The following is a 14,432-nucleotide window of genomic DNA, read 5'->3' as shown; positions in this document are numbered from 1 at the left end:
CGGCGCTTTTGTAGGCGCCGAAGGCACGTGGCGCCTTGCTAAGCACCGAGGCAGCGAAGGCACGCAGCCATTTGATCGTGGTCGACGGGCTCGGGCGCCTTGCTAGGCGGCGAGGCGGCGAAGGCACGCAGCGCTTTGCCAGGCGCCCAAGGACGCAGCGCTGTGCGAGGCGGCGAGGGCACGCAGTGCTTTGCTAGGCGGCGAGCGGACGTGCAGCTTTGCTAGGCAGCCAAGGCTGAGGACGCTTTGCTAGGCGGCGAAGGCACGAAGCGATTTGGGAGGCGGCGAAGGCACACGGCGCTTTTCTAGGTGGCGAGGCGGCGAAGGCACGCGCTGCTTTGCTAGGCGCCGAAGGCACGCAGCGCTTCCTTCGTTTGCGAGGCAGCGAAGAGGTGGAGCGGTTTGCTTGTCGGCCAGGCAGCGAACAGGCGCCGTGCTTTGCTTTCTGCCACTCAGCGAATACACGTAGCGCTCTGCTTTTTGGCGAGGCACTGAACAGATGCACCGTTTAGTTTGCGAGGCGGCGAAGAGACGCGGCGCTTTGCATGCTGGCGAGGCGGCGAGCAGATCGAGTGCTTTGCTTGTTGGCGAGGCAGCGAAGAGATGCAGCGGTTTGCTTGTTGGCGAGGCAGCGAAGAGATGCAGCAGTCTCCTTGTTTGTGAGACAGCCAACATGCCCAGTGCTTGCTCCTTGTGTGAGGCAGCGAAGAGATGCAGCACTTTGCTTGTGCACCAGGTGGCGCAGTGGCATCGCGGATGGCTTTTTCTCCTGGAGGCGAAGCGAGGCAGCACTTTGCTAGTTGGCGAGGCAGCGAAGAGACGCAGCAGGCTGCTTGTTGGTGAGACAGCCAACATGCACAGTGGTTAGCTATTGTGCGAGGCAGCGAATGACCGCCGAGCAAATCGCTTTGTGCGTTCGCCGCCTCGCTGCCTAGCAAAGCGTCGTCTCCCTTGGGCGCCTAGCAAAGCTGCGCGTGCCGTCGCCCAAAAGCAAAGCGCCGTGTTCCTTGGGCGCCTAGCAAAGAAGTGCCTGCGTTGGGCGCCTCGCCGCATCGCAGCCTAGCAAAGCGCTGCGTGCCTTCGGCGCCTGGCAAAGCAGTGCGTGCCTTCGCCGCCTCACACAGCGCGGCGTGCCTTCGGCGCCTGGCAAAGCAGCGCGTGCCTTCGCCGCCTAAGAAAGCGCTGCGTGCCTTCTCGCCCTCGCCGCCTAGCAAAGCTCCGCGTCCCTTCGCCGCCTCGCCGCCTAGCAAAGCGCCGTGTTCCTTTGGCGCCTAGCAAAGAAGTGCCTGCCTTCGGCGCCTCGCCGCATCGCAGCCTAGCAAAGCGCTGCGTGCCTTCGGCGGCTGGCAAAGCAGTGCGTGCCTTCGCTGCCTCACACAGCGCGGCGTGCCTTCGGCGCCTCGCCGCCTAAGAAAGCGCTGCGTGCCTTCTCGCCCTCGCCGCCTAGCAAAGCGCCGTGTCCCTTTGCCGCCTCGCCGCCTAGCAAAGCTCCGCGTCCCGTCGCCGCCTAGCAAAGCGGCGTGTTCCTTCGGCGCCTAGCAAAGCGCCGTGTTCCTTCGCTGCCTCGCCGCCTAAGAAAGCGCTGCGTCCCTTTCGCCCTCGCCGCCCAACAAAGCGCCCTGTCCCTTCACCGCCTCCCCAATCGCTTCGGCCCTTCGCCGCCTCGCCGCCCAGCAAAGCGCTGCTTGCCTTCGCCGCCTCACACACCGCTGCGTCCCTTCGCCGCCTCGCCGCTTAGCAAACGCCGTAGTAGCGCCGAAGGGACACGGCGCTTTTGTAGGCGCCGAAGGCACGTGGCGCCTTGCTAAGCACCGAGGCAGCGAAGGCACGCAGCCATTTGATCGTGGTCGACGGGCTCGGGCGCCTTGCTAGGCGGCGAGGCGGCGAAGGCACGCAGCGCTTTGCCAGGCGCCCAAGGACGCAGCGCTGTGCGAGGCGGCGAGGGCACGCAGTGCTTTGCTAGGCGGCGAGCGGACGTGCAGCTTTGCTAGGCAGCCAAGGCTGAGGACGCTTTGCTAGGAGGCTAGGCGGCGAAGGCACGAAGCGATTTGGGAGGCGGCGAAGGCACGCAGCGCTTTGCTAGGCAGCGAAGCGGCAAAGGCACGCGCTGCTTTGCTAGGCGCCGAAGGCACGCAGCGCTTCCTTCGTTTGCGAGGCAGCGAAGAGATGCAGCAGTCTCCTTGTTTGTGAGACAGCCAACATGCCCAGTGCTTGCTCCTTGTGCGAGGCAGCGAAGAGATGCAGCACTTTGCTTGTGCACCAGGTGGCGCAGTGGCATCGCGGATGGCTTTTTCTCCTGGAGGCGAAGCGAGGCAGCACTTTGCTAGTTGGCGAGGCAGCGAAGAGACGCAGCAGGCTGCTTGTTGGTGAGACAGCCAACATGCACAGTGGTTAGCTATTGTGCGAGGCAGCGAATGACCGCCGAGCAAATCGCTTTGTGCGTTCGCCGCCTCGCTGCCTAGCAAAGCGTCGTCTCCCTTGGGCGCCTAGCAAAGCTGCGCGTGCCGTCGCCCAAAAGCAAAGCGCCGTGTTCCTTGGGCGCCTAGCAAAGAAGTGCCTGCGTTGGGCGCCTCGCCGCATCGCAGCCTAGCAAAGCGCTGCGTGCCTTCGGCGGCTGGCAAAGCAGTGCGTGCCTTCGCTGCCTCACACAGCGCGGCGTGCCTTCGGCGCCTCGCCGCCTAAGAAAGCGCTGCGTGCCTTCTCGCCCTCGCCGCCTAGCAAAGCTCCGCGTCCCGTCGCCGCCTAGCAAAGCGGCGTGTTCCTTCGGCGCCTAGCAAAGCGCCGTGTTCCTTCGCTGCCTCGCCGCCTAAGAAAGCGCTGCGTGCCTTTTCGCCCTCGCCGCCCAACAAAGCGCCGTGTCCCTTCACCGCCTCCCCAATCGCTTCGTGCCTTCGGCGCCTAGCAAAGCGCTGCTTGCCTTCGCCGCCTCACGCAGCGCTGCGTCCCTTCGCCGCCTCGCCGCTTAGCAAACGCCGTAGTAGCGCCGAAGGGACACGGCGCTTTTGTAGGCGCCGAAGGCACGTGGCGCCTTGCTAAGCAGCGAGGCAGCGAAGGCACGCAGCCATTTGATCGTGGTCGACGGGCTCGGGCGCCTTGCTAGGCGGCGAGGCGGCGAAGGCACGCAGCGCTTTGCCAGGCGCCGAAGGCACTCAGCGCTTTGCCAGGCGCCCAAGGACGCAGCTCTCTAGGAGGCGGCGAGGGCACGCAGTGCTTTGCTAGGCGGCGAGCGGACGTGCAGCTTTGCTAGGCAGCCAAGGCTGAGGACGCTTTGCTAGGCGGCGAAGGCACGAAGCGATTTGGGAGGCGGCGAAGGCACACGGCGCTTTTCTAGGTGGCGAGGCGGCGAAGGCACGCGCTGCTTTGCTAGGCGCCGAAGGCACGCAGCGCTTCCTTCGTTTGCGAGGCAGCGAAGAGGTGGAGCGCTTTGCTTGTCGGCCAGGCAGCGAACAGGCGCCGTGCTTTGCTTTCTGCCACTCAGCGAATACACGCAGCGCTCTGCTTTTTGGCGAGGCACTGAACAGATGCACCGTTTAGTTTGCGAGGCGGCGAAGAGACGCGGCGCTTTGCATGCTGGCGAGGCGGCGAGCAGATCGAGTGCTTTGCTTGTTGGCGAGGCAGCGAAGAGATGCAGCGGTTTGCTTGTTGGCGAGGCAGCGAAGAGATGCAGCAGTCTCCTTGTTTGTGAGACAGCCAACATGCCCAGTGCTTGCTCCTTGTGTGAGGCAGCGAAGAGATGCAGCGGTTTTCTAGTTGGCGAGGCAGCGAAGAGACGCAGCAGGCTGCTTGTTGGTGAGACAGCCAACATGCACAGTGGTTAGCTATTGTGCGAGGCAGCGAATGACCGCCGAGCAAATCGCTTTGTGCGTTCGCCGCCTCGCTGCCTAGCAAAGCGTCGTCTCCCTTGGGCGCCTAGCAAAGCTGCGCGTGCCGTCGCCGTCAAGCAAAGCGCCGTGTTCCTTGGGCGCCTAGCAAAGAAGTGCCTGCCTTCGGCGCCTCGCCGCATCGCAGCCTAGCAAAGCGCGGCGTGCCTTCGGCGCCTGGCAAAGCAGCGCGTGCCTTCGCCGCCTCACACAGCGCGGCGTGCCTTCGGCGCCTGGCAAAGCAGCGCGTGCCTTTGCCGCCTAAGAAAGCGCTGCGTGCCTTCTCGCCCTCGCCGCCTAGCAAAGCGCCGTGTCCCTTTGCCGCCTCGCCGCCTAGCAAAGCTCCGCGTCCCGTCGCCGCCTAGCAAAGCGCCGTGTTCCTTCGGCGCCTAGCAAAGCGCCGTGTTCCTTCGCTGCCTCGCCGCCTAAGAAAGCGCTGCGTCCCTTTTCGCCCTCGCCGCCCAACAAAGCGCCGTGTCCCTTCACCGCCTCCCCAATCGCTTCGTGCCTTCGGCGCCTAGCAAAGCGCTGCTTGCCTTCGCCGCCTCACACACCGCTGCGTCCCTTCGCCGCCTCGCCGCTTAGCAAACGCCGTAGTAGCGCCGAAGGGACACGGCGCTTTTGTAGGCGCCGAAGGCACGTGGCGCTTTGCTAAGCACCGAGGCAGCGAAGGCACGCAGCCATTTGATCGTGGTCGACGGGCTCGGGCGCCTTGCTAGGCGGCGAAGGCACGCAGCGCTTTGCCAGGCGCCCAAGGACGCAGCGCTGTGCGAGGCGGCGAGGGCACGCAGTGCTTTGCTAGGCGGCGAGCGGACGTGCAGCTTTGCTAGGCAGCCAAGGCTGAGGACGCTTTGCTAGGAGGCTAGGCGGCGAAGGCACGAAGCGATTTGGGAGGCGGCGAAGGCACGCAGCGCTTTGCTAGGCGGCGAGGCGGCAAAGGCACGCGCTGCTTTGCTAGGCGCCGAAGGCACGCAGCGCTTCCTTCGTTTGCGAGGCAGCGAAGAGATGCAGCAGTCTCCTTGTTTGTGAGACAGCCAACATGCCCAGTGCTTGCTCCTTGTGCGAGGCAGCGAAGAGATGCAGCACTTTGCTTGTGCACCAGGTGGCGCAGTGGCATCGCGGATGGCTTTTTCTCCTGGAGGCGAAGCGAGGCAGCACTTTGCTAGTTGGCGAGGCAGCGAAGAGACGCAGCAGGCTGCTTGTTGGTGAGACAGCCAACATGCACAGTGGTTAGCTATTGTGCGAGGCAGCGAATGACCGCCGAGCAAATCGCTTTGTGCGTTCGCCGCCTCGCTGCCTAGCAAAGCGTCGTCTCCCTTGGGCGCCTAGCAAAGCTGCGCGTGCCGTCGCCCAAAAGCAAAGCGCCGTGTTCCTTGGGCGCCTAGCAAAGAAGTGCCTGCGTTGGGCGCCTCGCCGCATCGCAGCCTAGCAAAGCGCTGCGTGCCTTCGGCGGCTGGCAAAGCAGTGCGTGCCTTCGCCGCCTCACACAGCGCGGCGTGCCTTCGGCGCCTGGCAAAGCAGCGCGTGCCTTCGCCGCCTAAGAAAGCGCTGCGTGCCTTCTCGCCCTCGCCGCCTAGCAAAGCTCCGCGTCCCTTCGCCGCCTCGCCGCCTAGCAAAGCGCCGTGTTCCTTTGGCGCCTAGCAAAGAAGTGCCTGCCTTCGGCGCCTCGCCGCATCGCAGCCTAGCAAAGCGCTGCGTGCCTTCGGCGGCTGGCAAAGCAGTGCGTGCCTTCGCTGCCTCACACAGCGCGGCGTGCCTTCGGCGCCTCGCCGCCTAAGAAAGCGCTGCGTGCCTTCTCGCCCTCGCCGCCTAGCAAAGCGCCGTGTCCCTTTGCCGCCTCGTCGCCTAGCAAAGCTCCGCGTCCCGTCGCCACCTAGCAAAGCGGCGTGTTCCTTCGGCGCCTAGCAAAGCGCCGTGTTCCTTCGCTGCCTCGCCGCCTAAGAAAGCGCTGCGTCCCTTTTCGCCCTCGCCGCCCAACAAAGCGCCGTGTCCCTTCACCGCCTCCCCAATCGCTTCGTGCCTTCGGCGCCTAGCAAAGCGCTGCTTGCCTTCGCCGCCTCACACACCGCTGCGTCCCTTCGCCGCCTCGCCGCTTAGCAAACGCCGTAGTAGCGCCGAAGGGACACGGCGCTTTTGTAGGCGCCGAAGGCACGTGGCGCCTTGCTAAGCAGCGAGGCAGCGAAGGCACGCAGCCATTTGATCGTGGTCGACGGGCTCGGGCGCCTTGCTAGGCGTCGAGGCGGCGAAGGCACGCAGCGCTTTGCCAGGCGCCCAAGGACGCAGCGCTGTGCGAGGCGGCGAGGGCACGCAGTGCTTTGCTAGGCGGCGAGCGGACGTGCAGCTTTGCTAGGCAGCCAAGGCTGAGGACGCTTTGCTAGGCGGCGAAGGCACGAAGCGATTTGGGAGGCGGCGAAGGCACACGGCGCTTTTCTAGGTGGCGAGGCGGCGAAGGCACGCGCTGCTTTGCTAGGCGCCGAAGGCACGCAGCGCTTCCTTCGTTTGCGAGGCAGCGAAGAGGTGGAGCGGTTTGCTTGTCGGCCAGGCAGCGAACAGGCGCCGTGCTTTGCTTTCTGCCACTCAGCGAATACACGTAGCGCTCTGCTTTTTGGCGAGGCACTGAACAGATGCACCGTTTAGTTTGCGAGGCGGCGAAGAGACGCGGCGCTTTGCATGCTGGCGAGGCGGCGAGCAGATCGAGTGCTTTGCTTGTTGGCGAGGCAGCGAAGAGATGCAGCGGTTTGCTTGTTGGCGAGGCAGCGAAGAGATGCAGCAGTCTCCTTGTTTGTGAGACAGCCAACATGCCCAGTGCTTGCTCCTTGTGTGAGGCAGCGAAGAGATGCAGCGGTTTTCTAGTTGGCGAGGCAGCGAAGAGACGCAGCAGGCTGCTTGTTGGTGAGACAGCCAACATGCACAGTGGTTAGCTATTGTGCGAGGCAGCGAATGACCGCCGAGCAAATCGCTTTGTGCGTTCGCCGCCTCGCTGCCTAGCAAAGCGTCGTCTCCCTTGGGCGCCTAGCAAAGCTGCGCGTGCCGTCGCCGTCAAGCAAAGCGCCGTGTTCCTTGGGCGCCTAGCAAAGAAGTGCCTGCGTTGGGCGCCTCGCCGCATCGCAGCCTAGCAAAGCGCTGCGTGCCTTCGGCGGCTGGCAAAGCAGTGCGTGCCTTCGCCGCCTCACACAGCGCGGCGTGCCTTCGGCGCCTCGCCGCCTAAGAAAGCGCTGCGTGCCTTCTCGCCCTCGCCGCCTAGCAAAGCGCCGTGTCCCTTTGCCGCCTCGTCGCCTAGCAAAGCTCCGCGTCCCGTCGCCGCCTAGCAAAGCGCCGTGTTCCTTCGCTGCCTCGCCGCCTAAGAAAGCGCTGCGTCCCTTTTCGCCCTCGCCGCCCAACAAAGCGCCGTGTCCCTTCACCGCCTCCCCAATCGCTTCGTGCCTTCGGCGCCTAGCAAAGCGCTGCTTGCCTTCGCCGCCTCACACACCGCTGCGTCCCTTCGCCGCCTCGCCGCTTAGCAAACGCCGTAGTAGCGCCGAAGGGACACGGCGCTTTTGTAGGCGCCCAAGGCACGTGGCGCCTTGCTAAGCACCGAGGCAGCGAAGGCACGCAGCCATTTGATCGTGGTCGACGGGCTCGGGCGCCTTGCTAGGCGGCGAGGCGGCGAAGGCACGCAGCGCTTTGCCAGGCGCCCAAGGACGCAGCGCTCTAGGAGGCGGCGAGGGCACGCAGTGCTTTGCTAGGCGGCGAGCGGACGTGCAGCTTTGCTAGGCAGCCAAGGCTGAGGACGCTTTGCTAGGAGGCTAGGCGGCGAAGGCACGAAGCGATTTGGGAGGCGGCGAAGGCACGCAGCGCTTTGCTAGGCGGCGAGGCGGCAAAGGCACGCGCTGCTTTGCTAGGCGCCGAAGGCACGCAGCGCTTCCTTCGTTTGCGAGGCAGCGAAGAGATGCAGCAGTCTCCTTGTTTGTGAGACAGCCAACATGCCCAGTGCTTGCTCCTTGTGCGAGGCAGCGAAGAGATGCAGCACTTTGCTTGTGCACCAGGTGGCGCAGTGGCATCGCGGATGGCTTTTTCTCCTGGAGGCGAAGCGAGGCAGCACTTTGCTAGTTGGCGAGGCAGCGAAGAGACGCAGCAGGCTGCTTGTTTGTGAGACAGCCAACATGCACAGTGGTTAGCTATTGTGCGAGGCAGCGAATGACCGCCGAGCAAATCGCTTTGTGCGTTCGCCGCCTCGCTGCCTAGCAAAGCGTCGTCTCCCTTGGGCGCCTAGCAAAGCTGCGCGTGCCGTCGCCCAAAAGCAAAGCGCCGTGTTCCTTTGGCGCCTAGCAAAGAAGTGCCTGCCTTCGGCGCCTCGCCGCATCGCAGCCTAGCAAAGCGCTGCGTGCCTTCGGCGGCTGGCAAAGCAGCGCGTGCCTTCGCTGCCTCACACAGCGCGGCGTGCCTTCGGCGCCTCGCCGCCTAAGAAAGCGCTGCGTGCCTTCTCCCCCTCGCCGCCTAGCAAAGCTCCGCGTCCCGTCGCCGCCTAGCAAAGCGGCGTGTTCCTTCGGCGCCTAGCAAAGCGCCGTGTTCCTTCGCTGCCTCGCCGCCTAAGAAAGCGCTGCGTGCCTTTTCGCCCTCGCCGCCCAACAAAGCGCCGTGTCCCTTCACCGCCTCCCCAATCGCTTCGTGCCTTCGGCGCCTAGCAAAGCGCTGCTTGCCTTCGCCGCCTCACACACCGCTGCGTCCCTTCGCCGCCTCGCCGCTTAGCAAACGCCGTAGTAGCGCCGAAGGGACACGGCGCTTTTGTAGGCGCCGAAGGCACGTGGCGCCTTGCTAAGCACCGAGGCAGCGAAGGCACGCAGCCATTTGATCGTGGTCGACGGGCTCGGGCGCCTTGCTAGGCGGCGAGGCGGCGAAGGCACGCAGCGCTTTGCCAGGCGCCGAAGGCACTCAGCGCTTTGCCAGGCGCCCAAGGACGCAGCGCTCTAGGAGGCGGCGAGGGCACGCAGTGCTTTGCTAGGCGGCGAGCGGACGTGCAGCTTTGCTAGGCAGCCAAGGCTGAGGACGCTTTGCTAGGAGGCTAGGCGGCGAAGGCACGAAGCGATTTGGGAGGCGGCGAAGGCACGCAGCGCTTTGCTAGGCGGCGAGGCGGCAAAGGCACGCGCTGCTTTGCTAGGCGCCGAAGGCACGCAGCGCTTCCTTCGTTTGCGAGGCAGCGAAGAGATGCAGCAGTCTCCTTGTTTGTGAGACAGCCAACATGCCCAGTGCTTGCTCCTTGTGCGAGGCAGCGAAGAGATGCAGCACTTTGCTTGTGCACCAGGTGGCGCAGTGGCATCGCGGATGGCTTTTTCTCCTGGAGGCGAAGCGAGGCAGCACTTTGCTAGTTGGCGAGGCAGCGAAGAGACGCAGCAGGCTGCTTGTTGGTGAGACAGCCAACATGCACAGTGGTTAGCTATTGTGCGAGGCAGCGAATGACCGCCGAGCAAATCGCTTTGTGCGTTCGCCGCCTCGCTGCCTAGCAAAGCGTCGTCTCCCTTGGGCGCCTAGCAAAGCTGCGCGTGCCGTCGCCCAAAAGCAAAGCGCCGTGTTCCTTGGGCGCCTAGCAAAGAAGTGCCTGCGTTGGGCGCCTCGCCGCATCGCAGCCTAGCAAAGCGCTGCGTGCCTTCGGCGGCTGGCAAAGCAGTGCGTGCCTTCGCCGCCTCACACAGCGCGGCGTGCCTTCGGCGCCTGGCAAAGCAGCGCGTGCCTTCGCCGCCTAAGAAAGCGCTGCGTGCCTTCTCGCCCTCGCCGCCTAGCAAAGCTCCGCGTCCCTTCGCCGCCTCGCCGCCTAGCAAAGCGCCGTGTTCCTTTGGCGCCTAGCAAAGAAGTGCCTGCGTTGGGCGCCTCGCCGCATCGCAGCCTAGCAAAGCGCTGCGTGCCTTCGGCGGCTGGCAAAGCAGTGCGTGCCTTCGCTGCCTCACACAGCGCGGCGTGCCTTCGGCGCCTCGCCGCCTAAGAAAGCGCTGCGTGCCTTCTCGCCCTCGCCGCCTAGCAAAGCGCCGTGTCCCTTTGCCGCCTCGCCGCCTAGCAAAGCTCCGCGTCCCGTCGCCGCCTAGCAAAGCGGCGTGTTCCTTCGGCGCCTAGCAAAGCGCCGTGTTCCTTCGCTGCCTCGCCGCCTAAGAAAGCGCTGCGTCCCTTTCGCCCTCGCCGCCCAACAAAGCGCCCTGTCCCTTCACCGCCTCCCCAATCGCTTCGGCCCTTCGCCGCCTCGCCGCCCAGCAAAGCGCTGCTTGCCTTCGCCGCCTCACACACCGCTGCGTCCCTTCGCCGCCTCGCCGCTTAGCAAACGCCGTAGTAGCGCCGAAGGGACACGGCGCTTTTGTAGGCGCCGAAGGCACGTGGCGCCTTGCTAAGCACCGAGGCAGCGAAGGCACGCAGCCATTTGATCGTGGTCGACGGGCTCGGGCGCCTTGCTAGGCGGCGAGGCGGCGAAGGCACGCAGCGCTTTGCCAGGCGCCCAAGGACGCAGCGCTGTGCGAGGCGGCGAGGGCACGCAGTGCTTTGCTAGGCGGCGAGCGGACGTGCAGCTTTGCTAGGCAGCCAAGGCTGAGGACGCTTTGCTAGGAGGCTAGGCGGCGAAGGCACGAAGCGATTTGGGAGGCGGCGAAGGCACGCAGCGCTTTGCTAGGCAGCGAAGCGGCAAAGGCACGCGCTGCTTTGCTAGGCGCCGAAGGCACGCAGCGCTTCCTTCGTTTGCGAGGCAGCGAAGAGATGCAGCAGTCTCCTTGTTTGTGAGACAGCCAACATGCCCAGTGCTTGCTCCTTGTGCGAGGCAGCGAAGAGATGCAGCACTTTGCTTGTGCACCAGGTGGCGCAGTGGCATCGCGGATGGCTTTTTCTCCTGGAGGCGAAGCGAGGCAGCACTTTGCTAGTTGGCGAGGCAGCGAAGAGACGCAGCAGGCTGCTTGTTGGTGAGACAGCCAACATGCACAGTGGTTAGCTATTGTGCGAGGCAGCGAATGACCGCCGAGCAAATCGCTTTGTGCGTTCGCCGCCTCGCTGCCTAGCAAAGCGTCGTCTCCCTTGGGCGCCTAGCAAAGCTGCGCGTGCCGTCGCCCAAAAGCAAAGCGCCGTGTTCCTTGGGCGCCTAGCAAAGAAGTGCCTGCGTTGGGCGCCTCGCCGCATCGCAGCCTAGCAAAGCGCTGCGTGCCTTCGGCGGCTGGCAAAGCAGTGCGTGCCTTCGCTGCCTCACACAGCGCGGCGTGCCTTCGGCGCCTCGCCGCCTAAGAAAGCGCTGCGTGCCTTCTCGCCCTCGCCGCCTAGCAAAGCTCCGCGTCCCGTCGCCGCCTAGCAAAGCGGCGTGTTCCTTCGGCGCCTAGCAAAGCGCCGTGTTCCTTCGCTGCCTCGCCGCCTAAGAAAGCGCTGCGTGCCTTTTCGCCCTCGCCGCCCAACAAAGCGCCGTGTCCCTTCACCGCCTCCCCAATCGCTTCGTGCCTTCGGCGCCTAGCAAAGCGCTGCTTGCCTTCGCCGCCTCACGCAGCGCTGCGTCCCTTCGCCGCCTCGCCGCTTAGCAAACGCCGTAGTAGCGCCGAAGGGACACGGCGCTTTTGTAGGCGCCGAAGGCACGTGGCGCCTTGCTAAGCAGCGAGGCAGCGAAGGCACGCAGCCATTTGATCGTGGTCGACGGGCTCGGGCGCCTTGCTAGGCGGCGAGGCGGCGAAGGCACGCAGCGCTTTGCCAGGCGCCGAAGGCACTCAGCGCTTTGCCAGGCGCCCAAGGACGCAGCTCTCTAGGAGGCGGCGAGGGCACGCAGTGCTTTGCTAGGCGGCGAGCGGACGTGCAGCTTTGCTAGGCAGCCAAGGCTGAGGACGCTTTGCTAGGCGGCGAAGGCACGAAGCGATTTGGGAGGCGGCGAAGGCACACGGCGCTTTTCTAGGTGGCGAGGCGGCGAAGGCACGCGCTGCTTTGCTAGGCGCCGAAGGCACGCAGCGCTTCCTTCGTTTGCGAGGCAGCGAAGAGGTGGAGCGCTTTGCTTGTCGGCCAGGCAGCGAACAGGCGCCGTGCTTTGCTTTCTGCCACTCAGCGAATACACGCAGCGCTCTGCTTTTTGGCGAGGCACTGAACAGATGCACCGTTTAGTTTGCGAGGCGGCGAAGAGACGCGGCGCTTTGCATGCTGGCGAGGCGGCGAGCAGATCGAGTGCTTTGCTTGTTGGCGAGGCAGCGAAGAGATGCAGCGGTTTGCTTGTTGGCGAGGCAGCGAAGAGATGCAGCAGTCTCCTTGTTTGTGAGACAGCCAACATGCCCAGTGCTTGCTCCTTGTGTGAGGCAGCGAAGAGATGCAGCGGTTTTCTAGTTGGCGAGGCAGCGAAGAGACGCAGCAGGCTGCTTGTTGGTGAGACAGCCAACATGCACAGTGGTTAGCTATTGTGCGAGGCAGCGAATGACCGCCGAGCAAATCGCTTTGTGCGTTCGCCGCCTCGCTGCCTAGCAAAGCGTCGTCTCCCTTGGGCGCCTAGCAAAGCTGCGCGTGCCGTCGCCGTCAAGCAAAGCGCCGTGTTCCTTGGGCGCCTAGCAAAGAAGTGCCTGCCTTCGGCGCCTCGCCGCATCGCAGCCTAGCAAAGCGCGGCGTGCCTTCGGCGCCTGGCAAAGCAGCGCGTGCCTTCGCCGCCTCACACAGCGCGGCGTGCCTTCGGCGCCTGGCAAAGCAGCGCGTGCCTTTGCCGCCTAAGAAAGCGCTGCGTGCCTTCTCGCCCTCGCCGCCTAGCAAAGCGCCGTGTCCCTTTGCCGCCTCGCCGCCTAGCAAAGCTCCGCGTCCCGTCGCCGCCTAGCAAAGCGCCGTGTTCCTTCGGCGCCTAGCAAAGCGCCGTGTTCCTTCGCTGCCTCGCCGCCTAAGAAAGCGCTGCGTCCCTTTTCGCCCTCGCCGCCCAACAAAGCGCCGTGTCCCTTCACCGCCTCCCCAATCGCTTCGTGCCTTCGGCGCCTAGCAAAGCGCTGCTTGCCTTCGCCGCCTCACACACCGCTGCGTCCCTTCGCCGCCTCGCCGCTTAGCAAACGCCGTAGTAGCGCCGAAGGGACACGGCGCTTTTGTAGGCGCCGAAGGCACGTGGCGCTTTGCTAAGCACCGAGGCAGCGAAGGCACGCAGCCATTTGATCGTGGTCGACGGGCTCGGGCGCCTTGCTAGGCGGCGAAGGCACGCAGCGCTTTGCCAGGCGCCCAAGGACGCAGCGCTGTGCGAGGCGGCGAGGGCACGCAGTGCTTTGCTAGGCGGCGAGCGGACGTGCAGCTTTGCTAGGCAGCCAAGGCTGAGGACGCTTTGCTAGGAGGCTAGGCGGCGAAGGCACGAAGCGATTTGGGAGGCGGCGAAGGCACGCAGCGCTTTGCTAGGCGGCGAGGCGGCAAAGGCACGCGCTGCTTTGCTAGGCGCCGAAGGCACGCAGCGCTTCCTTCGTTTGCGAGGCAGCGAAGAGATGCAGCAGTCTCCTTGTTTGTGAGACAGCCAACATGCCCAGTGCTTGCTCCTTGTGCGAGGCAGCGAAGAGATGCAGCACTTTGCTTGTGCACCAGGTGGCGCAGTGGCATCGCGGATGGCTTTTTCTCCTGGAGGCGAAGCGAGGCAGCACTTTGCTAGTTGGCGAGGCAGCGAAGAGACGCAGCAGGCTGCTTGTTGGTGAGACAGCCAACATGCACAGTGGTTAGCTATTGTGCGAGGCAGCGAATGACCGCCGAGCAAATCGCTTTGTGCGTTCGCCGCCTCGCTGCCTAGCAAAGCGTCGTCTCCCTTGGGCGCCTAGCAAAGCTGCGCGTGCCGTCGCCCAAAAGCAAAGCGCCGTGTTCCTTGGGCGCCTAGCAAAGAAGTGCCTGCGTTGGGCGCCTCGCCGCATCGCAGCCTAGCAAAGCGCTGCGTGCCTTCGGCGGCTGGCAAAGCAGTGCGTGCCTTCGCCGCCTCACACAGCGCGGCGTGCCTTCGGCGCCTGGCAAAGCAGCGCGTGCCTTCGCCGCCTAAGAAAGCGCTGCGTGCCTTCTCGCCCTCGCCGCCTAGCAAAGCTCCGCGTCCCTTCGCCGCCTCGCCGCCTAGCAAAGCGCCGTGTTCCTTTGGCGCCTAGCAAAGAAGTGCCTGCCTTCGGCGCCTCGCCGCATCGCAGCCTAGCAAAGCGCTGCGTGCCTTCGGCGGCTGGCAAAGCAGTGCGTGCCTTCGCTGCCTCACACAGCGCGGCGTGCCTTCGGCGCCTCGCCGCCTAAGAAAGCGCTGCGTGCCTTCTCGCCCTCGCCGCCTAGCAAAGCGCCGTGTCCCTTTGCCGCCTCGTCGCCTAGCAAAGCTCCGCGTCCCGTCGCCACCTAGCAAAGCGGCGTGTTCCTTCGGCGCCTAGCAAAGCGCCGTGTTCCTTCGCTGCCTCGCCGCCTAAGAAAGCGCTGCGTCCCTTTTCGCCCTCGCCGCCCAACAAAGCGCCGTGTCCCTTCACCGCCTCCCCAATCGCTTCGTGCCTTCGGCGCCTAGCAAAGCGCTGCTTGCCTTCGCCGCCTCACACACCGCTGCGTCCCTTCGCCGCCTCGCCGCTTAGCAAACGCCGTAGTAGCGCCGAAGGGACACGGCGCTTTTGTAGGCGCCGAAGGCACGTGGCGCCTTGCTAA

This window comes from Apteryx mantelli, chromosome 16, assembly GCF_036417845.1.
Source record: "Apteryx mantelli isolate bAptMan1 chromosome 16, bAptMan1.hap1, whole genome shotgun sequence".
Classification (NCBI taxonomy): domain Eukaryota; kingdom Metazoa; phylum Chordata; class Aves; order Apterygiformes; family Apterygidae; genus Apteryx; species Apteryx mantelli.
This window is presented reverse-complemented; position numbering follows the sequence as displayed.